This window comes from Cornus florida, unplaced genomic scaffold (genome assembly GCF_030987335.1).
Source record: "Cornus florida cultivar Cherokee Brave unplaced genomic scaffold, ASM3098733v1 CherokeeBrave_3.0.0_Hap2_Chr01, whole genome shotgun sequence".
NCBI lineage: Eukaryota > Viridiplantae > Streptophyta > Magnoliopsida > Cornales > Cornaceae > Cornus > Cornus florida.
Genome location: NW_026775571.1, coordinates 101,117,548 through 101,144,837, shown reverse-complemented (window position 1 = coordinate 101,144,837; position 27,290 = coordinate 101,117,548). Strand labels below are relative to the sequence as shown.

The window sequence follows — 27,290 nt, the reverse complement described above, 5'->3', positions numbered from 1 at the left end:
ACCTTTTCTTAACTTTAAGGTCACTATAGAGCAATTATATTTAATTTTGGTCACCAAAATATAATTTTCTCAAATTCAAATTACATATCAACCAAAAGTCAGATCTGACCCACTTTCCAAAGTTCCAAACGTGTCCTCACATAGTTGCTGCCAAAAACCACGTGTTATCACAAGCTTTTGCTGCAATACTGACAAATAAATCTATACAAACGTATCAAGGTGGGACCCCAAAAAAAAGCACACGTGGAAAGGTGTCAAGCCTCAACGGCCATTGGCACTGGAACTTCACCACTGATCCATACTCTCATTCCTCATCTTCCTCTTCTTCACGAGCAAAGCACACTCTCTCTCCTCTCTTTCTCTATCTACTGGTTTATTTGTCTGATCACACAAAAACCACCATGGCAGTTTCAATCCCAGAGGCCACCAATCTGAACAACACATCCAACGACGGTGGCGGAAACGGTCGCCAACAACACGACACTCAGTCCTTCGCCTCTGTTGAGGTCCAGGAGCTTCCCCACCTCACCGACTACCTCCCATACCTCCAGACCTTAACGAACCCATTAGAGCACAGCCCGTTCTACCGTCCTTCCGAAGGCTTCTGCCTCTCTCCCTCCGACATCACCCTCCGACAGATCGTTTACGACCTCGCCGGAAACTTCCCTTTGCAGTCAGACCAAAATCCTCTCTATTGGAATAGTGCTCCTGTTCTGGCCGGTTTTCACTATAGCGGCAGTAAAAAAGTTAAAATATGTATTTATGGAAATATAAATTAGTGCAAATTTCTCAAGACCCCCCAAAACTATTAAAAAGTGATCATAAAACCCCAACCAGTTTTAAAAACCCCCAATAATATAACAATGTAATTATTTTACTCCAACTCTGTCAATTGATCCCGTTAACCCAGCGCGTGATTAACAAATGCTTTGACAAATTGACTTTTGTGACAAAAATACCCCTATTGTCGCATGTACCAAAGAAGTGATGTGTATTTAAATGTGTTATACCGAAAATACCCCCAAGCTTGTAATAGTAAAAACACACCCACAGTGTTATCGTTTTAGTTCATCTTCTCTCCCCCATGCGTGAGTTTCAAGAAGCCCTAAAAGCCACCATTATTTCATCCATTATAGAAAGCAGTGGAAGTGATTATGATAATTACTCGGGTCATCGAAATGCAAACCAAGTTTGGTGTCGAATTCGAATCGAGAACAAGGGAACAATTTGTTGGTGAGTCGATTCAGAGGGGATTATCTCTACATTTGTGATTGGCCTGGTTGTGTGCACACTGAAGAGAAGCGAAACTGGTATGTACGGTATTCATGTGTGTGAATCAGTTGATCTTGAAACGACATCGTGAGGAGGAGGAAGATGCATGGGGAGAGAGTGTAGGATTTGGGGGAGTTCTCGATTTGGAAAAAAAAATTGGATTTTGGAGGAAAGAGAAGAGGTAACAGAGGACTTGAGCAAGGAGAACAAGCTAATGAGGCTTAAGGTCTCACACAATTGAAGCATGTTTCCTAACTGAATACCTACAAAACCAATAACACAAAATTGAAACCCTAATCAGACCCAAAACGATTCAATGCCCACAACACAATTGAAACCTTAATCAAACTCAAAAGCTAATCAATAAAAAATGACAAACAATTGCAATGAAAATCAACAAACCCACAAACCAATTCATTAAGTTACCTAATACCCAGTTGGAGATTCAGCATCAAATCGTAATTCTTATACCCTTTCAATATAATCTGACTTGGTTTCTTCACTTCCCCAGTAAAACAACATGGACCCTTTTGAAACTAGTTAACCCCATCACGATCCGACCTAGAACCATCTCTGTGAAGCATCGAAGCCTCCATATTATTGATTATATCGCAAGTGATATCACCAGCTTCACCATTGGATTCCCAAATACAAATCCTTGAAAAATTCCTCTCCATCCAGCTCCCTCTGGAAGTGTCCACCGATGACCTCTTCTTCGTCGCCGTCCAGTTCGTCGCCACCACCAACCCGCAACTCTCATCCATCAATGGAATTAACAATTTCTGATTCACTTCACCTGGAGAGGAAGAGAAACGTTGGATGAAAGAGGCTAACGTGGGGCCCGATATTTGTATCTTCTGTAATAGAAGGTCATCCATGGCTGCTATGCCAGAGAAAGAGAGAGAGAGGAGTGAAATTTGTACGACGTTATTTGAACTTAATATTGTACCGACTGTTAGGTACACTGTAGAGGACAATATTGTAATTTCTAAAATATGATTTTTTTTTGTTTTTTAAATAAAAGAGAATATAATAAGGGTAATTTAGTCATTTCACATACCCTTAACGGCCAATTGACAGAGTTGGGGTAAAATGATAACGTTGTTATATTGTTGGGGGTTTTAAAAACTGGTTGAGATTTTATGATCACTTTTTAATAGTTTTGGGGGTTTTGAGAAATTTGCCCTATAAATTATATACACAATATATATGAATTATACACATAATATATACGTATATTAGAACAGTGTTGCAGCCAATTTGAAATTTAAAATTTCAAAAGCCCGCCCTTTATTGTATCTTCTTCTCCCAAAGCCCAAGATAAAATCAGATTTTTATTTGTTACCAAAACAAGAGAGAGGTCTCATCTTTTTCCTAAAATTTGTTCTTTTTTCTTTTTTTACTTCCATAGATAATTGTTTCCAAAGAAACAGAGCAACTGGTACATGCTGTGAATTCTCGGGTACATGAATGGCTGGAAAAGGAAAGTTATAGGAATGAAGAGCGTGATATCCCTCGATTCTAGAGCCACGTGTGATCAAGTTCGAGTACAAATCCGAGAGATACCAAATAATTAATATGTAAGTAAGAATACAAAGAGAATAATAAGAAATAAATAAATAAAGGCTGAAAAAATTCTAAATTAAAAATCCTCAAAATATTATTGTTAAAATCCAATAATTCAACACCTCCATTAATTTAACAACTCGGGAATCCATCAAGTGGACCCCTAATAAAATCCCAAACTGGAAAGGAAACAACTGAAACAAAGTATAAAGCTAAACATGGAAAGTAATCCTACGTAGTCGGAGGAATAAGTGTCTGTATCTGCTCTGCACGACCAAGCTCTAATCCTAGAACTGACAAACAAATGAAAAAAATAAGAGAGTGGGTCAGGCCCACATGCAAGTCCTATCCTACTTCGATCCATACAGAAACCCGAAACGTAGATACATTCTAGATAGTTCAACAATAAGTAGAATAGTCCATATATGTATAAATACACACTATAGGACACTCATTAGCCCAATAGGTCTGTCTCAGCCTGAGTAGAGATACCATGCAAATCGCACATAATGTAGTCATGTGTACCTAGACCTACCAGGGAACAACAACTATATCTAGTTATCCATCCTAGGCGATATACGCACCCTAATCATGATCCTGAGACTCAAGCTCATGCCATAGCACCATAACATAAATATATAAAGTCCGCATAAACCTAATACCAAATATCATCCATCTGATAGTGGCCTGACATTGGTATAACAAACCATCCAGAAACCAAAATAAGTCATTTATTTGTTTATTGCCATGACACAAACATGAGTAGGACTTAACATTTATGGTTAATCCATACCTCAATCCAAAATAGGTAGGACTTAGTGTTTGAACTAATCCATCCCTAGTATGCCACCGTCCCATACCGGTGCATACAATCCTCTAAATAATATAATTGTTAAAACAATAATTGGTAATCATTAACCATTATCCAGGATATGCATAAATACAGTTTCATACATATATGACGATATTAGGCATTTATTATAAGACCTAAAAATCATGTTTCAATCCCTTAAATTGCTAAAATGAACCTAAGCATTTAAATCCTTCAAACCGTCCATAAATTGATACAGTTTACGGTAAAATAAATATTAATTTACTCCAAACCAAGCATAGTTAACTATAGATAATCCACAATACTTCTAATACTGTTGAAATGTGATTAACCAGTATCAAATCATATATAAAAGAATTTCCAATTTCCAGTAAGTAACCTAAGTAACCAAACAGCGTGCAACATGTAGATTTTTCCTTAAGTTTATTGCTCCATTATTTAATCCATTTATGAATTAATGCTTCCCTATATTTTCACAGGTTCATAGCAATTACCTACACCATTTAATGCAATTTAAATGGATTAACAAGACCCAGTACAACCCAAACACAGCCAAAAAACAATTAATACGCAATTTTGGGCGAGTGCAGGCTCTCACAAATTGAGAGCCCGCTCTATTCACTTGAGAGCCGGCTCTGTGGAGTTAGGAGCCGGCTCCATCATTGAGGGAGCTGGCTCCCTCCTTTTGGAAGCCTGCTCTCTCACTCCCTAAAGCCGTTACTCGATTCTGCTTCGTCTTTTTCGCCTCCGGCGATACCCAGGGCCTCTGTAATGTTTTAAATACTTGTTCTAGTGTTCATTCAATGTCCCAGATTATTTATAAGACATCGATAAGCATCAACGATCTTAATTAAGCAAAGCTTAAAATCAAACACAGCAAGATACAATTAAAAACTTTAAGAATTCTCAAACTAGTTTAATTCCACGAAGCTAAATACAGTTTAAACATGCATAAAAGATATGTGTTAGCATTAATTAAACCCTTGTAGTCTACCTAGGCATGCACATAACACAGGTTTAAGGGAAAGAGTTAGAACAGAGACTTGCCTTTAGGTTTCCGTTCAAAACCTTAAAACTTCATCTCTGAGTTTTTCGACCACCACTAGACTGTCGTTCCACACCTCTGTTGCTCTTGGTTCAACCCAGAAGCAATCCGTCCAGTCCTCCTTTAACCACTCTGTTTATCTCTCAAGTTTCACTCTCTGTTTCTCTTTGCCCCTCACAACTCTCTATTCGTGAAACTAAATTTAAATCTGAAACCCTAGACAGACCTAATAGGAGAATATATATAGGCGTAACAGAAAACCTAATTTTAACACCATACTAATCATAAGGCGGCTAACCCATGATGCCATAAACACAAAACCCTAATAATAGTTTATGTCGTTAAACAATTAATAAAACAAAGTTAATCAATAATCAATTAAAACATTTAATTCATTTAAATAAAATAAAGAATACGATTAAACCAATTCACAGTTAAAACATATAATTTCATTGACAAATAACACAATTAATTCAAATAAACAGTAATTTCATTGAATAAAACAAATACCACAATTAATTCAAATAAACATGCAAATAAACAATTAAACAAATAAAAATGCAATTAAACAATTAATTAAATACCAGGACTATCCTTTTTAAAATTAGGGGTATTACATTCTTCCCTCCTAATAAAAAGAATTCCGTCCTCGAAATTCGCTTTTACCTTTTTCCAATATTTCAGGAAACTGCAAGCGAATGACATCTTCCCGTTCCCAAGTAGACTCAGCCTCATTGTGATGACTCCACTAAACACGCACCAAAGGGATAACCTTCCTACGAAGGATTTGATCCCGACAGTTGACAATACGACACGGTGGCTCCAAATATGTTGCATCCGGCTGCAACTCAATCACCCCAACATCGATATATTCATACCAATCCTCATCTCGCAGAAATTTCCGCAACATGGAATACATTGTGTACGCAATCCAAATTATCCAGATGTGCCAACCGATAAGCTACAGCACCAACTCGATCCATAATCTTGAATGAATCGACAAACCACGGTGACAACTTCCCTTTCTTCCCAAAGTGCATTACTCCTTTCATAGGAGATAACTTAAGTAATACCTGATCCCCAATCTGAAACTCCAATGCACGAGTATAACGATTTGCGTAACTCTTTTGCCGACTCTGAGTAGTGCGCATGCGATCCCTAATAAGAGCAATCTTTTCAGAAGTATCCTTAATAAACTCAGGACCTAAAAATCTGTTCTCGCCAATCTCCATCCAACAAACAAGCGATCGACACGGTCGGCCGTACAATGCCTCAAATGGTGCCATACCAATAGTCTTCTGGAAACTATTGTTATATGCAAACTCCACAAGTGGCAAATAATTCTCCCAGTGGCCCTTAAAATCAAGAACACACGAACGAAACATATCCTCCATGATCTGATTAACCCTCTCAGTCTGTCCATCAGTCTGAGGATGATAAGTAGTGCTAAGATGTAACTCTGTACCCAAAGCTTGCTGAAAACTCTTCCAAAATCCTGACACAAAGCTCGAATCCCTGTCTGATATAATAAACAACGGAATGCCATGCAACTTCACAATCTCTGTAATGTAAAGTTTTACCAGCTGCTCCGAAGTGAAGTCAGTGTGAATAGGCAAGAAATGAGCTGATTTATTCAACCTATCTACGATGACCCAAATGAAATTGTGATCCTTATAGGAATTAGGCAATTCTTCCATGAAATCCATTGAAATGCTCTTCCACTTCCACTTCGGTATAGGTAGTGGTTGTAGAGCTCCTGGCGGCCACTGATGATCAATCTTCACTATCTGACAAGTTCTACATCGAGAGACAAAAATAGCAATGTCCTTTTTCATACCTGCCCACCAAAACTACCGCTTCATATCCTGATACATCTTGTCTCCTCCTGGATGAACAGAAAACTCAGAGTGGTGAGTCTCAGTCATCACATCCTTCCTCAAATCATCAGCAGAAGGTACCACCAACGGCCCCTTGTACCTCAAACCTCCATCAGCCCCAATATAGTAAAATGGACCTCCTCAGAAGTTATCTCTGCAATTTTATCAATGCACTGCTGATCCGTGAGTTGCGCCTTCAAAACTTTGTGAATAATAGAAGGTGTAACTACCACGTAAGCCATGAAAGCTTCCGAAAACTCATCCACCGTCTTCAAAGCGTTCCACTGAGTGGTGAATAAAGCAGAAAGACTACAAACAGGTCGGCCACTATCACATTCGTTTTCCCTGGATGGTATTGGATAGAGAAATGATAGTCTTTCACAAACTCTAACCATCGGTGCTATCTCATATTCAGCTCCCGCTGAGTGAACAAATACTGCAGACTCTTGTGATCACTAAATAATTTGAAAGATTCTCCAAACAGATAATGCCTCCAAATTCATAAAGCAAAGACTACAGCTGCCAATTCCACATCATGTGTTGGATAATTAAGCTCATGAGGCTTAAGTTTTCGAGACCCGTACGAAATCGGTCACTACTCCTGCATCAAAACACATCCAAGACCTTGCAAAGAAGCATCTGTGTAGACAAGATACTCAATCCCGCTCTGTGGAGTAGACAGAACTAGTGCAGAAGTCAACTTGCACTTTAGCTCATCAAAATCTTTCTGACAATGTTTATCCCACACGAACCATACACCCTTTTTAGTCAGATTAGTGAGCAGTCCCGCTATCTTCGAGAACCTCTGGATGAACCTATGATAATATCCTGCCAATCCGAGAAAGCTCTGAATCTCGGTAGGTGAAGTAAATTGTTCCTACTCAACCACTACTGAAACATTTGCTGGATCTACCGCTATTCCCCTTTCTGACACCACGTGACCTCTGACTTCACTTCCCGCTGCCAAAATTCAAGTTTCTCGAACTTGGCATATAACTAGTGCTTATGAAGCGTCTGCAAGACTATGCGAAGATGTCTAGCATGATCACCCTTTGACTTTGAATAAATCAAAATGTGATCTATAAAGACAATGGCAAACTGATCTAAATAAGCCCTAAAGACTTTGTTCATCAAATCCATGAAGATTGCTGGTGCGTTAGTCAGTCCGAACAGCATGACACAAACCTCATAAGAACCATATCTAGTGCGAAAAGCTGTCTTAGGAACATCTTGCTCCCGTACCCTAATTTGATGATATCCAGAACGCATATCAATCTTAGAGAAGTATGTAGCTCCCTTCAACTGATCGAAAAGATCATCAATCCTGGACAAAGGGTACTTGTTACAAATAGTAACATAGTTCAACTCCCTGTAATTTATAAACACGCGAAGCGAATCATCATTCTTCTTCATAAACAGAACTGGTGCTTCCCAGGGTGAAATACTCTTACGAATAAAACCCTGGCTGAGTAATTGTTGAATATGATCCTTCAGCTATCTCATCTCAACTGGTACCATTCTGTATGGTGCCCTAGCAATAAGCGTAGTGCCTGGAGCTAAGTCAATCACAAAGTCGATCTCGCGACTAAGTGGCAGCCTAGGAATCTCTTGAAAAACATTCAGAAAATCCTGTACGATTAGTATGCTATCCAATGACACAGTAATCACCTCATTCGTTTCCTCCTCCATATGAAACAAATATGTGCTAGTAACCCCGTTAGAACGTGGCATAGCTACAACGTACATATTCTGACCAGGTATAGTGAACATAACAGACCTATCATAACAATTAACTTGGACATAATAGTGAGGTAACCAATCCATCCCAAGTATCACGTCATAAGTGTGCATGTCCAGGACTAATAAATTAGCTAGAAATCTGAGTCTACTAATATCTAGTATCACAGGCCCATCACTCTCATGTAAAATGGCTGTATTGCCTAAAGGTAAAGAAATACCTTGAGGTCTACTACATTCCCGTGTTGTAATCCCAGATAAAGTAACAAAATATCTAGATACAGATGAGTGTGTAGCACCCGTATCAAATAAAATATGCCCCAATGAACCATGAATATGAAACATACCCTCAACAGCCTGAGGTGCCTGAATATCCTGTGGCATGGGGTTGTATACCCTACCATAATGCAACTGCTGCGGTGCCTGTCCCTAAAGCTGTGGTGGTGCTGGAAAAGTCGAATATGTCTGTCCTTGAATCCGTGGAACCTGTGGAGTTGGTAAAGGTACCGGTGCCCACTGTCCCTGCTGCACATGCTATCTCTATCCCTGTCCTGCTTTAGAACACTACTTAGAAATATGACCATACTCTCCACAAGTGTAGCAACTACCCTGGAAAGTGCCAAATGCCCTTCTTTGTCTGTTAGCCGGTGGCTGACCCTGTCCTGCCTGTGGTCCCCCATTCTGCTGCCTCTGAATAGGTGCCCCCATCCCGGTGAGCATCTGAACCACCCTTGTGCTTCTTTTAAGACTGATGTCCCTGGAATTTACCCTTATCATTCTATCGGTGTCCATTACCATTTCCTTTCTCAGCTGACTGATTAGCAGAGTCTCTGTCACCCCGCTTCTCACCCTTAGCCTCTTTAAAGTCCACGGTCAACTAATACTACTGTAAAGTGGCGACCACCACCTGAGCATAAGTAGTGTAGACTGGACTACCTGTAATAACTCGCTTAATAGACCACATTAGTCCCTTAACAAAACTATTTCATTTTTTCTCCTCTGTATCCACCTCCTTTGGAGTAAAAAGAGATAAGCGCGTGAACTACTGCTCATACTCTGCCACTGTCATGTTTCTCTGCTGCAGATTAAGGAACTCTGTCTTCATAGCTGGCCTGACTGTAGAAGGAAAGTACTTTTCATCAAAGCGTGCACTGAACTGATCATAAGTCAATGACATCCTCTCCTCTGTGGTGGTAACTGACTCCCACCACTGTAGTACATCTCCGAACAGCTTGAAGGTAGCAAGCATCTGCTTCTGAACCTCCGAGCACTGAATAAGGGGAAGATGTCGCTCGATGTCCTATTTCCATTGGTGAGCTGCTTTCGCATCGGTAGAGCCTGAGAACTCAGGTGGGCTTCCCTTTGTGAAAGAACTCTTAGCCTTTTCCTAAGTATCAATCTGAACAACCGGTTCTGGTATAGGCGCCTGCTGAACCGGTGGTTGATTTCGAAGTACAGTTGTCATACCTGCTTCTATAGCCCGAGCAATGAGGTCATTGATATGAGGAGGATACTCTGGATCTCCTCCTTGATCCTGAGCCTGCTGAACTTCCTCCTGCTCCTCGTAGAACTGACCATCATCATCCTGAAGTTGCCTACGGGCTGCTTCCCTTCGTCGCTGATTGTTCCGTCTAGTTCTAGCGTTAACCATTCTGTTAACACAGAAATACAGACATCAGTACGATTTAAATCGAACCGTAAAGGAATACAATGAATCATAAATTGAAGCTCTAAACAAGAGAATACGCTACAAGGAAGTCTTATACGATAGAATCTTAGAGACACTGAACGTGGAGTGCTCTGATACCAACTGTGATACCCCTCGATTCTAGAGCCACGAGTGATCAAGTCTGAGCACAGATCCGAGGGATACCAAATAATTAATATGTAAGTAAGCACGGAATACAAAGAGAATAATAAGAAATAAATAAATAAAGGCTGAAAAAATTCTAAATTAAAAATCCTCAAAATATTATTGTTAAAATCCAATAATTTAACACCTCCATTACTTTAAGAACTCGGGAATCCATCAAGTGGACCCCTAATAAAATCTCAAACAGGAAAGGAAACAACTGAAACAAAGTATAAAGTTAAACATGGAAAGTAATCCTACGTAGTCGAAGGAATAAGTGTCTGTATCTGTTCTGCACGACTAAGCTCTAACCCTGGAACTGATGAACACTTGAAAAAAATCAGAGAGTGGCTCAGGCCCACATGCAAGCCCTATCCTATTACGATCCATACAGAAACCCGATATGCAGATACATCTTAGATAGCTCAACAATAACTAGAATAGTCCATATATGTATAAATAAACACTATAGAACGCTCACTAGCCCAATAGGTCTGTCTCAGCATGAGTAGAGAAACCATGCAAATCGCACAGAATGTGGTCATGTGTACCTGGACCTACCAGGGAACAATAACTATGTCCAGTTATCCATCTTAGGCGATATACGCACCCTAACCATGGTCCTGAGACTCAAGCTCATACCATGGCACCATAACATAAATATATAAAGTCTGCATAAACCTAATATCAAATATCATCCATCTGATATAGTGGTTTAACATAGGTATAACAAACCATCCAGAAACGAAAATAGGTCATTCAATTGTTTATTGACATGACACAAACATGAGTAGGACTTAACCTCTTTGGTTAATCCATACCTCAATCCAAAATAGGTAGGACTTAGTGTTTGAACTAATCCATCCCTAGTATGCCACCGTCCCATACCGGTGCATACAATCCTCTAAATAACATAATTGTTAAAAAATAATTGGTAATCATTAACCATTATCCAGGATATACATAAATACAGTTTAATACATATATGATGATATTAGGCATTCATTATATGATACCCCTCGGATCCGAGACACAGGTTGATCAGGCCCAGGCCCAAACCCAAGGGAATATCAAACAATTAAAGTATTTTAAATCGAACATAGAATAGAAATTTAGGAATTTAAATAAAGAAAACCAAAAGAAATATAAATAAAATCCTCCAACGATAAAAATATCAACTCAATCCTCCAAAACCTTCAAGGTTACAACTTGGGAATCCAACTAGTGAACCCCTAAAGAAAATCTCAACTGAACTGAAACTGAGAATAAATTAAACTGGAATCTTCGAGAGAAGTCCTACATATATAGATGAATGTGAGACTGTTCTCGACAAGCACGATCAAGCTCTAAGGTTGGAACCATCCGATACCTAAAAGAATAATAAAGGAGTGGGTCAGACCCACGAGCAAGTCCTAATCTAACTGCAAGTCTAATCACACTTAGAATCAAGTATTTAGATCCTTTGTAAAGTCCCCACAATCCATTAGAAGCATCCAAAAGCTCAAACAGTACCCAGAATACCAAACAGTGCCTTAGAAAACTAAAAAAAAAAAAAAAATTAACCGTAAATTGAAGAGGGAGCCTACTCCAAATTTTGGGAGCAGGCTCTTTCAGCCTAGAGTCGGCTCTAGGAGTCCTTGGAGCCGGCTCTACTTGTGTGGGAGCCGGCTCCCACATCTATGGAGCTGGCTCTCACCTCCTTTGAGAGCCTCTGTCCCCGTTCTGCTTCGTTTCAGTCCGTCTGCTCCCTCTCTGATCAATTCCTACCACTCTGTTGGTTTCTAAAACAGATCTTAAGCATATTATTAACACCCAGGAGCATCCCAAAGGTTTGATAACAACCATTAGAATCAATTACAGAGATTAAATTTGTTACCGAACTAACATGCGTTAGGAACAAATCTGAAACTATTTTGCAATAACAGTTCTAGTCCAACCCCTCTGTTCCTCTTCACTACTGATCTTAAGAGTCCTATAACACCCCATAATCATCCCCATGATTTATTTACAGAGGTTAAAAACAATTACAGAAACTAGAATTGCTAACAACAAAACATGCTTAAAACAGAAAACTGAAACAAGACTTCCAAGCATTAAACAGAATTGATTTTAACACGCAAAGATCATCAATATATTATATGGTAAGCATTTAAGTTCTGATTTAATAATTAATTAAACCCTAGAGATTATCTAGGTGCATGAACACAAGCCAGAGGAAAGGAGGAAGAGAAGAACTTGCCTGCAGTTTTGGACTCAAAACTTTGTCGTCGTCTTCCTAACTTTCGGCAACCACTGACTACCTTTTAGCCTCCTCTGGTTCTGGTCTAATCCACCAAAATCCTCCCTTGGTACTCACTGTTCTTCTCCTTGACAATTCTTACAGTGCCTCCGTTTACAACCCTCTGTGTTATGAACTAACTTCACGTTTATGTATTATGAATTGTGATTGTAAACCCTAGACTAAAGCATAATGGTTGTATTTATAGGTTTAACTCTAAAACCCTAATCCTTGTAATTTTAGAGACAGAACCCTAATCTTAATCCTAGTCGGCCCATAAACAAAACCTACGATTAAATTCTATGTCGGCTACACTAGGTGATGTCCAAAAGAAACTGTGAGTCAATTAATGTATTTAAAAACTCACGTAACTTAATTTTAACATTACAAGAATTATAGTAAGTTAATTACCTAAGTTTAAAACAGTGAATTACAAATAATACAATTAATAATTTACGAAAATAGACACAACAATTAATAATTTAAATAAACCAAATAATGCACATAAAACCAATTTAATTCAAATTTCAAATAACCAATTAAACAAATGAAAAACAATAAAACAAATAAAAATGCAATAAAGACAATAAAACAAATAAAAATGCGATAAAGACAATAAAATAAATAAAAATGCAATACAATAAATATTAAAAATGCCGAGACTATCCTTTTAAAAATAGGAGTATTACATTCTTCCCCCCTAACAAAAGGAATTCCGTCCTCGGAATTCGCTCTTACCTTCTTCCAATATTTCAGGAAACTGCGAGCGAATGACATCCTCCCGTTCCCAAGTAGACTCAGCCTTATTGTGATGACTCCACGGAACACGCACCAAAGGGATAACCTTATGATGAAGGATTTGATCCCGACGGTCGACAATACGACACAGTGACTCCAAATAAGTTGCATCCGGCAACAACTCAATCTCTCCAACATCGATATGCTGATACCAATCCTTATCTCGTAGAAATTGCCGCAACATGGACACATGGAATACGTTGTGTACGCGGTCCAAATTATCTGGCAGTGCCAACCGATACGCAACAGCTCCAACTCGATCCGTAATCATGAATGGACCGACAAACCGTGGAGACAACTTCCCTTTCTTCCCAAAGCGCATAACACCCTTCATAGGAGACACTTTAAGTAGAACCTGATCCCCGACCTGAAACTCCAATGCCCGAGTACGACGATCAGCATAGCTCTTCTGCCTACTTTGGGCAGTACGCATACGATCTCGAATAAGAGCTATCTTCTCAGAAATATCCTTGATGAACTCAGGACCCAAGAATCTGCTCTCGCCAACCTCCATCCAACAAATGGGCGATCGACACGGTCGGCCGTATAACGCCTCAAAAGGTGCCATCCCAATAGTCTTCTGGAAACTATTGTTATAAACAAACTCCACAAGTGGTAAATAATCCTCCCAGTGTCCCTTGAAGTCAAGGACACACGACCGTAGAATATCTTCCATGATCTGATTAACCCTCTTAGTCTGTCCATCAGTCTGAGGATGATAGGCAGTGCTAAGGTGCAATTCCGTACCAAAAGCCTGCTGAAAACTCTTCTAAAAACTAGACACAAAACTCGAATCCCTGTCTGATATAATAGACAATGGAATGCCGTGCAACTTTACAATTTCTGAGATGTAAAGCCTTGCCAACTGCTCTGAAGTGAAATCAGTGCAAATAGGCAAGAAATGAGCTGACAAGAAACGTATAGAGAAGTCTGGGACAAAACAAAGGATCGCCGGAAATGCTTAGGAGAAAGACGTTAAGATTTTTGAACCAAATCTCACAAGCAAGTTCTATAACTAAATTTATCTCTTTGGCCTTTGTTCTTTGCGTTCCTAATACAGTCCTAAGAAGAAATCAAGATAAATTAATTTGGTTGTCCCGTTATTTATTTCAACACAGTATGTCTTCCTTTATGTGAATGCTAATCGTTTTTAAATTCTTTTTGTTTAAGTCTTGTTCCAATTGAATTTGATTAATGATCAATGAATTTAATTAACTTTGGATCACCCTAGGACTTAGTTTAATCAATCAAAACATAATTTAAAAGCGTTAGAAGCTGTAACAGAGAGGAACGGAAACAATGGAGATCACTAAAGACGAAACAAGCAACCAGGAAGAGAGATGAAAGAAGAGGTGGCTCCATGGAATCATAGAGCCGGCTCAAAGAGAGTTGGAGGCGGCTCTAACATGTTTGGAGCCGGCTCCATCATGTTTGGAGGCGGCTCCTTCGACGGTTTCCAGTTTTTCGACTTTTCTGCGAACCTAGGCTACTGTGGTTAAATTTTTAAGGTTCCAAGCTGATTCAAAAGCTATTCTAGAGATATTCAGTAGGGTATACACTCTTGTTAAATTGGAAGAAGGCATGGTAATTCATAAGATACCATAGGAAGCTGAAATAGGGTCACAGTCTAACCTTTAAAGAAGTTTTCAATTTTAACTCTGTTTTGGATGATTCAAGTTGTTTAATTCTAAATTAGTAATTGAATTAGGAGTTTTATGTTTAAATCATGTAACAATGGTATGAGTTTAAACATGTCAGTTTATATAAATTATGTTATCGTATAATAAAAAATTAGTTGATGTTTGCAAAGAATTCTTTGTATCAACTTATTGGATATTGTGGAGTAGGCCATCCATAAGTATGTTAATTATGTTATTACTATTATTATGCTTATTGTGGGTTACAGAATGTAATACCCCTAGTTTTCAAAAGGATAAAATTAGGAATTAATGTTGTTTTTATTGATTAATTGATTTAATTATGTGATTTAGTTGTTTTGGTTGGTTAATTATGTGACTTATGTGTTTTGACTTCTTAATTGATTATTGGTGCATTTATTTTAATTTAATTATTTAATTGAAATTGTTTTAATTTAATATATAGTTGGTTTAAATATTTGATTATTGATATTTTAATTGACGTGTCTTTGTAGTGTATATTTGGTAGCTTACATAATTTGTTTGTGTCGTAGGGTTTTATTGTTTTGTTTAATTTGGTCGCTAACTTGTATTAGGGTTTAATTTAAGCCTATAGAGATATGGGTATAATCAGACTTAAGATTGGGATGCCTATATATATATATCCTGATACGTCTACTAGGGTTAGTAAAAACCCTATTCACGTAATAAGGTTTTGAGAGGAAAACCAGAGAGAAGCTCTTGAGAGGAAAACCAGAAAGAAGCTTGAGGGGAAACAGAGAGGGTCTTGAGAGATAACTTGTGAGTCTAAAGGATAAGGAAGGGGTTGCTTCAGGATGGAACCAAGAAGCAACAAAGGACTGGAACAGTGAACAGAGAAAGGAACAGTCTTGGAGAATTCTGAAACTTAGAGACGACGCTTAAGGTTTCAAACCAAAATTTAAAGGCAAGTTTCATTCTCTCCTTCCTGTAAACTTGTGTTCTGTGCATTCTTTATAGTCTCCAGGGACTAATTCCACTTTCAAAATTAATAGTTGACGCATAATGTATCAGACTGTAATTTGTTTATGTTTTATTTCACTGAAATTGGTTCTTGCTTAAAACTATGCTGGTTATGGTTTTAAACTTCTGTGAATTAATTCATAAGGGAATCCAAGGAGTTTCTAGGATGGTTTGGACTATAACTTAACACTGGAAACTTAAAAACAGGAATTTGATACAAGATTATCATACTGTAAATTTGTTTTTGTCTAAAGAACTGAAACCTGTTTTCTGTATAAACTATGTTGTTTTTGGTTTCAATTTCTGTCAATTGTTTTTCATTGGAGTATGAGGGGTTCTAGAACTATAAGAACTTAAATAGAAACCTAGGAATGCTACAAAGGTTTGGGATAGGACGCTGGACTTCACCGGAAGTACAGATGACAACCGGACGAAGCAGTGGAGCAGAGACGGCTCTTAGGGGGGGAGAGCTGGCTCTCCCAAGAAGGTAGAGCCGGCTCTCCATGAGGGAGAGCCGACTCTGGAAGATGAAGAGCCGGCTCCCATGGGGGGGAGCCGACTCCCTTGAACAGAAACCCCTACGGGGCTATTTTTGGTAATTTTTCGATACTTCCGGGGCTGAAGAGTAATTCTAGAGTTTCATGGGGGGTTCTTAAATGGTTTACAGAGCATGTTTAAGACCCAGGATTTATTGGTTTAGGTCGTGGGAACGGACAACATAAATTCTGAAATATGAATGTTCAATGCTGTCGAGAAAGAAGGAGAACTGAATCGCTGGTTGGCTAGCAAATTAAATAAACTGCTATAAAAGTAAGTGCTAGGATTTTATATCAATGATATAATTGACATGTTTCAGTTCCAAAAAGGTTGGTTATGCTGTGGTTAGGGTCGTCATGTAATTCTAACGAATAGGTTGCATGCCGACAGGAGTTGTAGGAGTTTTAGTTGCTAGCTTTATTTTAGCGAACTGAACGAACTTGTATGGGAATACTTTTGGGGTTTCATAAGATGTACTCTGTGTAGATTTCTGAGTGTTGTTATATCAGACTCAGGATTTATAGTGAGGATTAAAAGGGACATCGTGTAATTTAAGTATTAATTGACATGCCGTCGCGAATGGTGCAGGTTTTGGCTATTTGTGTTATTTTAGTAAACTAACTGTACTAGTATGGAGGTATTTTTGGGCATTCTAGTATAATGTACTCAATTATAATTCTGTTTATCATTATATTGTGTTATGGATGTTAATTGATGAACTGTTTTAATTTATGTTCGATCAATTATATGGATGTGGAAAATTTAAATTGTTTATCACTACTTTAACAATTTAAAATGAGGATTTATGATTATAATCATATACGGAATACATAATGAAATCTTGCATATATCTAATTTTTGTTATGATTGGCTACGGATGGATTTGATGTTCAAATGAGTACGCATCATTTTATGGATCATTTGCATGTATGCACCGGTATGGGACGGTGGCATACGGAGGGATGGATTAGGTCACAACACTAATCCCTACCCATTCATACATAAGGAATGGATTAACTAAAACAGTTAAATCCTACATGGATACATGTCCTGTCAACTAAAATAGTTGAACGACATAACGGATGGTTGTTTTACTTTTCAATATTAAGAAGGAATTTATATATATACTTATGGTACCATGGTACAAGCTTGAGTCTCTTGATCATAGTTAGGGTGCGTATATCGCATGGAGGGATAACTGGACCTAAAGACGTTCCCTGGTAGGTTTGGGTGTGCATGACGACGTGACGGCGTTTTTGCGTGTTACCTTCTACTCAGGTGTGATGACTGTAGGTTAGTGAATATCCTATATATATATATTGCCGAGCTATCTAGGATGTATCTGCGTATCGGGTTTATATATGGTTTGTAGTAAATTGGAACTTGCATGTGGGCCTGACCCACTCCTATTTTTCAATTATTCGCCAGTACCAGGCTTAGAGCTTGATCGTGTTGATGCAGATACAGACACTCACTCTTCCGACTACATAGGATGTTCTTCCTTTTTAGTTTTGGATTTACATTCTAAAATTTTAATTATAAGTTTGGGATTATTAGGGGTCCACCTGATGGATTCCCGAGTTGTACGTAATGGAAGGATTTAAATGATATTAATTTATTATTTAAAATTTATGGATTTTTATTTTAGATTTCTTTCAGCGTATTATTATTTTATTCTTAATTCAGTTTTTATTCCTGCTTGTTTACATATTGATTGTTTGGTATCCCTTGGATCTGTGCTCAGACTTGATCACCCGTGGCTCTAGAATCGAGGGGTATCACACAGAATAATTATATTTATTTCTTTGTGTTTTAAATTGTTAGAGAATTAAGTACTGGTGGTATTGAACAAGCATGCTATTTTACACATTCTTGTTATAATTGTATTGGATATGTTGATATTAATATGTTTACTGTTATCTATAATATCAACACTGGATGGATGGTTGGTATACACCGGTATGGGACGGTGACATACTAGGGGGATTAGCTTAATACGCTAAGTCCTACCTACTCTGGATTAAGCGATGGATTAACTACAAAAGTTAAGTTCTACCTGTATTTTGTGTCAGATCACTAAATAGTTGAGTGACACTTTTGGTTTGGAATGGATTTTAAATATATTTTTATAGTGCCACGATATGAGCTTAAGTTTCAGAGTCGTTGGTTAGGGAGCGTATATGCATTGGGATGCATAGCTTGCTATGATGGTTGGATGTGTACCCTGCAAGGTCTAAGTAGTCATGCCCACCTCAGGTGCGTTTTGCATGGTGCCTACTAGTCAAGTTAAGACGGGCCTGTAGTCCAGTGAGAGTCCTGTAGTGTGAATATATATATATATATATATATATATATATATATATATATATATATATATACATATCCACGGATTATTTAGTTATTGTTGGATTGGTTAGGATGTACATGCGTATCGGGTCTCTGCTTGGATTGTAGTAGTATAGAACTTGCTTGTGGGCCTGACCCACTTCTATTTTTCAGGTACACGACAGTTCCAGACTTAGGCTTGATCGTGCTGAGCAGAGACTACTATTCACTCTACCGACAACGTAGGACTTCTCTCCATAGCTTATATCAGGATATTCTTTCAGTTGTTTTATTTCAATTTGGTTTATTAGGGGTCCACTAGATATGGATTCCTGAGTTGTTTAATCTATTGGAGGTTTTGGATTTTTGAGATTTAAGTATTTATCCTTAAAGAATTTTATCACACTCTATTTCTTACACCTTTTAAATGTTTATTCTTATTTCAGTTTGTCATATGTGTTCGTTTTAAAATATTAATTATTTGATATTCCCTAGGGGTTTGGGCTTGGGCCTGATCAACCCGTGTCTCGGATCCGAGGGATATCACACTCTGCATCAATTATCAACAAAATTTGAAGTATAAACACAAAAAACGAACAAAAAATTAACTGGAAATAAACTACAATAAGCGAAATAATATCAGATAAGAAGAAAAGGAGACCAATTTTATCTGATTTTGGGGAGTGACGATCCGACCAGATGAACACCTAAATAAAGACCAAGTTGATTTGATCAACCTAAAATTTCCAGTATAAACACCCAATTAAACAAATGAAGACCAAGTTCACAAGCAACTACCAAAGATTCAGTTCTTTTCTCTTCTGATTCTCCTGCCTTCCCCATTTTCGTGTTAAGATTTTTCACCTACCTTCCCCACTTCCACTTCCACTTTCACGACCTAAAAAAATTTGGGAAGGAAAATGATAAGGGCATTTTAGACTTTTTGAAATATAAAATAAGGATATTTTGGTAAAATTCTTTATTCGGATAATTATGAAGTATTTCAGAAAATACATGAAATATATATATATACATTATTCTCTTATACGCAGTTAAACTTTTGTTACTGGGTTTTTTTTAATTGACGTGGCCCAATTTGGGCCACACATCCGAACCGGGGGGAACAGGCACTGGAGATGATTTCTCCCCCTTTGCAGTCACCCCACCTCGCCTACCACTGCGCCGGCCCTTAGAAGGAGATATTCTTCTACCCGAGTCACGTGCGCGCTGCCATAGTCATGTGCGGTGAACTCTGCCCCGGGATGAACACGGTGATTAGGGAGCTGGTGGTAGGGCTTTAGGAGCTATACGGTGTGCGTGAGATCTTCAACGTGAAGGCCGGTTACCGGGGTTTTACTCTGGCAAACCGGTGCAGCTCGAGCCGGAGCTTGTGCACAATTGGCATAAGATGGGTGGCACTGCGCTGGAGACTTCAAGGGGTGGGTTTGATCTTACTAGAATTGTCAGTGCAATTCAAGATTGTGGGTTTAATCAGGTTTTGAATCTATTTATTGTGTACTCATCTCCTAATCATTTTATAAACTAGTTTTTGAATGCTTGATTTATATCATACACATTAAGTACACAATAAAATAACAAATAAAAAAAAAAAAAAACAACGTGCAACCTTTATAATCGAAATCGATACTTCAATTCCGGTTCCAAATTTTAAGAAGGTGGGAATCGATAAGAACCGGAATCGGTGCTTCAATTCCAGTTCCTAATGATTCTAGTTTGAAATTTTAGGAATCGTTAAATTTCAATTCCAAAACCGGAACTGTATAATAATTATATATATTATTTTTTTAATTATATAATTACTAATAGATATGCCTATATTTACCAATGGGGATATATATATATATATATATATATATGTATATATATATATATATATGCCTATTGATGCTTGTTTGGGTATAAATGTGGCCCAATAAATTGCCTTAGTCAATGTATTGCTAAAAAGCTAAGAAACATACACTAATTGCATGGATGTGGAATTGGTGTAAGGATAAAAAGCTAACAAGAATACATAATACAGCCATGGCGATATGAAAAATCTCAAAAAAACAATACAACATCATATGTCAATAAAAAATTGATAAATTATATATATATATATATATATAAATTAATTTTTTGTCAATTTTTTAAAAATATTATAAATGGGACAAGTGCAAAATATGACCCTAAAGTATATTCCGCATACCACTTTTACCCCTTATTTGAAAAAATATTCATAAAACACTCCTAATCTTTTCACATTGTGTAAAAATACTCACTCTAACATAAATTAGTATTGTTATACCCGTTTTGTCTTTTTACTCATCCGAAAATGCCCAAGAAGATATATGCTATTAATCTCATAGTCTATAGGTGTTATGTGCACATTACCTTTCTTTCTTTCTTTTTTTCTTTTTCTTTTTTTTAACTTTGACAATTTGTAGAATAGGGATTTGAATTTTTTTAGATTCCAGTTTACTCTTTTCTACTAAATTTTTTTTTCTTTATTTTATTTTTTTTGTACCAACACTATTAAAAAAAAAAAAAAAAAATTCTCAATATCAATGTGCAATGGCTTTCGGAGTTTGGGAAATTTTTGTTTTCTTTAATTTTTCATTTTTAACTTTACTTTCCTTTTATACTTTTATTTTTATTTTATATTTTTATCTTTACTTATCCGTTGCTAGCATTATCTAATAGTGTCATTTTCGTTCATTTTATAAAATTATTTATTTTTTATATATTTTATAAAATGGTTTCAATAAGGTTAATTTAGTTAACTTAGGATTTAAATTTGTCACATGGACATATTTGCACTAGATTGAAACTTTAGGGGTGTTTTTTGCACGAGAGGTGCATCCTCCAATAATGTCCTTTTTCGGTCATTTTACAAAATTATTTTTTTTTATATTTTATAAAATGGTTCAATAAGGGTAATTTAGTCAACTTATGAAACGTTTGGTGTGTAGGAATGGAATAGAATGTCCATTCCAAGCATTCATTTGTTTGTTATGCAATTTAAAGTGGGAATGACCATTCCATTGGAATGAAAATCCATTCCACAACTAAACCTATGGAATTGTCATTCCATTCCCAAATAATTTTTTTTTTTAAATCTACTTCCCAAAAAACCCTCATGTTCCAAGTCCAAAAACCACCGCTAGCTTCTACCATAACAACCTCCACCTTTCACCACCACCACCACCACTGTCACCGACTTTCACCATTACCCACCGCTTTCCACCTCCACCACTGCCACCTTATTTCACCACCGACACCGCATTCCTTTGCCACAACCACCACTGCCATCGCCTTTCACCACTGCCACCATCACCTTTCACCATAACCACTACCTTCCGCCACCACCGCCACCTCCTTTTTGCACCGTCACCACCTTCCACCACCACCACCACCGCCTTCTACCGACACCACCTTCCATCGCTACCACCGCCTTTCACCACCACCAGGGTCACCGCCTTCCACCACTGCTTCACTTTCCACCACCACCAACGTCATCGCCTTCCACTACTCCCACCACCTTCCACCACCACCAACGCCACTGCCTTCCACCACCACTAACGCCACCGCCTTCCATCACTACCACCGCCGCCGCCGCCACCGCCACTGCCTTCCACTACCACTACCTTTCACCACCACCAACCCCACCGCCGTCCACCACCACCACCACCACCACCGCTACCGCCTTCCACCACCACTACACTACTGCCACCACCTTCCACCAGCACCACTACTGCCTTCCAACAACACCCCCACTGCCGCCTTCCACCATTGCCACCACCGTCGCCTTCCAAACCCACCACCTACACCACTACCGCTTTCCACCTCACCATTGTCACCACCATCCACCACTGCCACTTCCACCATTTATTTTAAAAAAATTATAGAAGAATGTCATTTTGTTAATTTAATTTATTTGTTACTAAGAGGGATATTTTGAAGAACTCAATTTGAAATTTATTCCATTCTAAATTTTAAATTTGTCTAACCAAACACTAGAATGGTTATTATCATTCTATTCCTACACATTTCATATTTACAACCAAACAATAGAATGAGAATGATCATTCCATTCCATTCCCATTCGCATTTCATTCCCACTTGCATTCCATTCCATTCATGCACACCAAACTCAACATAAGGGTTTAAATTTGTCAGAGGAACTTATTTGCACCAAATTGAAACTTTAAGAGTGTTTTTTTGCACGTGAGGGATGTGATATACACTGTAAGCATACTTTAGGAGTGTTTTTTTGTACTTGACCTTAAATGCAATCATTAATATAACATATAAGTTCATTTCATAACACATGAAACAAAAATTCTTAGTTATCACTTAATAAAATTTGAACTTTTTTTAACAATTCTACTATGTTATTATTGTTGAAAAAGTTGCATTTCAATATTCAAATTTGATAAAATGTGTTATGAATTAAGTATCTGAGATGTGTCGAATATGCAGTCGAAATACATAAGAAGTATCGGATGCATGTTAGAAATTATAAAATATATCTTAAAATTATGGATACATTTAATAAGTATTGAACACATATCCGCGAGTATCCATGTAGCATTGGTATCTAACACGAATGCGATGCTCTCCTAAAAGTATCCGTACTTCCTAAATAAAAAGTCAAAGCTCTAATTTTAAAAGAAAAAATTTGTGTTTTAAGTTCGTGTAATGATAAAAACTCACATGAAATAGAATAGTTTATTGGAGTCGTCGCACTCTACAATGATATACACTGGAGCTCACAATTGCATGGATGCAAAATTGGTGTAAGGATAAAAAGCTAAGAAACAGACACAATACGGATAAGGCTATATGAAAAAAATAAAAAAAAAAAAATAGTAGGGCATCATACGTTAATAAAAAATTAATAAATTTTATTTATATATATAAATAAATTTTTTGTCAATTTTTAGAAAATATTATAAGTCTAAATGCAATCATTAATATAATATATATAAGTTCGTTTCAGAACACATGAAACAAGCATTCATATTTATCACTTAATAAATTTTGAACTTTTTTTAACAAATCTACTATGTTATTATTGTTAGAAAAGTTGCATTTTAATATTCAAACTTGAAAAAAATGTGTTATGAATTAAGTATTTGAAATGTGTCGGATACACAGTCGAAATACTTAACAAGAATTGGATCCATGTTAGATATTATAAAATATATCTTAAAATTATTGATACATTTAATAAGTATCGAACACATATTCGTGAGTATCCGTGTAGTATCGGTATCTAACACGCGCGGATACATTACTCTCCTAAAAGTATACGTACTTCCTAAATAAAAGTCAAAGCTTGAATTTTAAAAGAGAAAATATTTGTGTTTTAAGTTCGTGTGATGATAAAAACTCAGATGAAACAAGTAGTAGTTTATGGGAATCGTCGCACTCTACAATGATAAACACTAGAGCTCACAATTGCATGGATGCGGAATTGAATTGATCAAAGGTTAAGTCGTTTCAAGTATTTCCCTCCTAACATTTTTCTTAGGCTGGATAATTAAACCTGTTAATGGATCGAATTTTAATTCAATTTCGATTCAAATCTAATCTAATAACTTTGATATGCTTTGAAAACTTAATTCGATAACCAGTTAACTAAACAAAGCGGATATGAATTATTGGCAATTCAATGCGATAGTAATTACAAAGTGGATATGGATTTATCGCAATTCAATGCAATAGTAATTCATTTTCAGGTAATATATTATATAATATATGGGAAGGGGGAGGGGAGGGGAGGAGAGGGGACAAGGCTCGAACACAGGAGCAACCTAATCACTCAGGCAACACAACACCTTCCTTCCATCACAAATATATACGGAAGCAACCTAATCACTCAGGCAACACAACACCTTCCTTCCATCGCAAATATATATATATATATATATATATATATATATACATATATTTTATCATAACACATAGTAAAATATCTAATTTTCTTTCATTAAAAGCACATTTATTTTACCTTAATCATACACTTTGGGAGGTAAATTAGATATCACTGGGCCACAACCGCCTTGGTCAATTAAAGGCCCATGCTATATTTATGTTAACTAATAGTATTACTTAAAAAATGACATACTATATTTACCACCTCTCTTTGACAAGCTATATTTACTCTTAGGACCCTAGCATGTATTTAAGGGTGTGTCAAAACAACGTGTTATAGGTTACATTTCAAATTGGATATTATAGTTTGATAGTCTTACAATCATTCATTTGGATGTTGTATATAAATTTATTTTAAACTTGTAAATTCTGTTACATTTTATTTTAAATGATGTCAGACTAATGGACTATTTAGTTTTGAGGCACCAGAAGTCAGATGACAATTAGACTTAGACTTTGATAAGCATCTCAACGTCGTGTCAGGATCTCAGATGGATGGTCCATCCACTTGCTATAATCTATGTATATAAGTAAAGGATAATGTTTAGCTATGTCAGGGTGAGTCACTCGCTAGATGGATGATTTATCCACTTGCTACAATTTATGTATATAAGTAAACGATAATGCTTAACTATTCATTGGTGAGTAGGGTGGAACTACTCACCCTTATATGATTTAATAATAAAATAACACATCACATCTAAAAATAAAATAACGGTTGATCCGAGAAAGCATAAAAAGATGTGAATTATTTTATTATTAAAGGTGATATATTATTTTAATATTGAACCACATAAAAGTAAGTAATTAAACATTGTCCATAAGTAAACTATGTCACCGGTTTTGACATCACTATATAAAGTAATTAAAATCCAGATAAAACATATTTTAAATGGATGATGGTATATATATTTCTATTAATATTCAAATAAAATATATAGTTATGACTTTCTACACTTGGTGGTTTTACAAATGACACCGTCAACATATTTATAGGCATGCTATCGACTCTATATTAATATCCAGCTTACGAACTATGTAAAATAATTCTCCAATACTACTAGAATCTACTATGCACCCTACAAATTTCTATAAGTTCTCTAGTATTATAGAATCTTCTAAATACTCTACAATCTCCGCAAATGTGAAAGGCTATACAACTCAACTCAACTCTACTCATGCCATGTGAACGGAGCAACCTCCCTGCAAATAGGCAGGCGGTGTGACATTAAGCTCGATTATTTGAATAAGCAACTTCTTTACTCAATTTTCCACAACCCAGAAAGACAGTAAATTTGGGGATTCGTCTTACAAAAGTGATTTAATATTTGCAAAATGATATGTTTCCCCACTCATGGCAAAATGAGGACTATCCTACTTATATATGATATTCTTAATGAGATTGTTAACTAACTAGTTTTTGTGATTTGTTATTCTGACAATTGAACAGGTTTACATTATAGGTGGAGATGGCACAATGCGTGGAGCTGTAAAGATATTTAATGAAATCCAACGCACAAAAATGAATGTCGCTGTAACTGGAATTCCAAAAACAGTCGACAATGATGTAGGCATCATCGATAGATCATTTGGGTTCAGACTGCAGTTGAAATGGCCCAGTAGGCTATCAGTGCTGCACATGTGGAGGCTGAAAGTGCAGTGAACGGCATTGGCCTGGTGAAGTTAATGGGTCGTAGCACAGGGCACATTGCTCTCCATGCTACCTTGAGCAGCCGTGATGTGGATTGCTGTTTGATTCCTGAAAATGACTTTTACTTGGAAGGAAAAGGAGGGCTTTTTGAATTTCTCGATAATAGACTGAAGAAAAACGGCCATGCAGTACTGGTAGTGGCGGAGGGAGCCGGACAAGATATGATACAGAGAACTGATGCCCAGAAAGAAGAGAGGGATGAATCTGGCAACCCAGTTTTCTTAGACGTTGGCGGGTGGTTAAAGTCAGAGCTTAAGAAGTGGCGGGCTCGAGACCATCCGAATGAGTTATTTACTGTAAAACTCATAGATCCCACGTACATGATACGCGCAGTCCCTGCAAATGCCAGTGATAATCTGTATTGTACACTTCTGGCACATTCGGCAATTCATGGTGCTATGGCAGGGTACACTGGATTTGTCTCTGGTCCTATCAACGGCAACTATGCATATATTCCGGTGGATGATGTAGCAGAGTCTAGAAATGAAGTTACCACAAAGGACCATAAGTGGGCATGGTTCAGATCAATTACAAAACAGCCTGATTTTTCGAGGCGCTAGATCTCATGACCTCAGCATTTTACAAGGGCCTTATTTCGGATAGAACTGTTCACCAAAGTTGGAGTTTGCAGATTATCGTCGATATGCTACCCATTGTGGGTAGTCTCAGAATTATGCTGTCACAATGATTATGTTTGGTAATGTAGTTAGACAATTGGACATGGCTGCAGTTAGACGATTGGACTGGCAAAGTAAAATTGAGAGGGAATGGTTATGTTTGGTATCATTTGTGAGTAATCTCTCTGCCAAGATATTGCAATAGCAAATGTAGAGCATGATGTTTACTAAGATAAATCTTTGGCTATATATATTGACTACCAC

At 37.2% G+C, this 27,290-nt stretch overlaps 1 pseudogene; it reads left to right on the top strand.

Moving 5' to 3' along the window:
- The first annotated feature begins 401 nt into the window (after positions 1 to 401).
- LOC132278972 (ATP-dependent 6-phosphofructokinase 2-like) lies at positions 402 to 27,290 on the top strand (annotated as a pseudogene).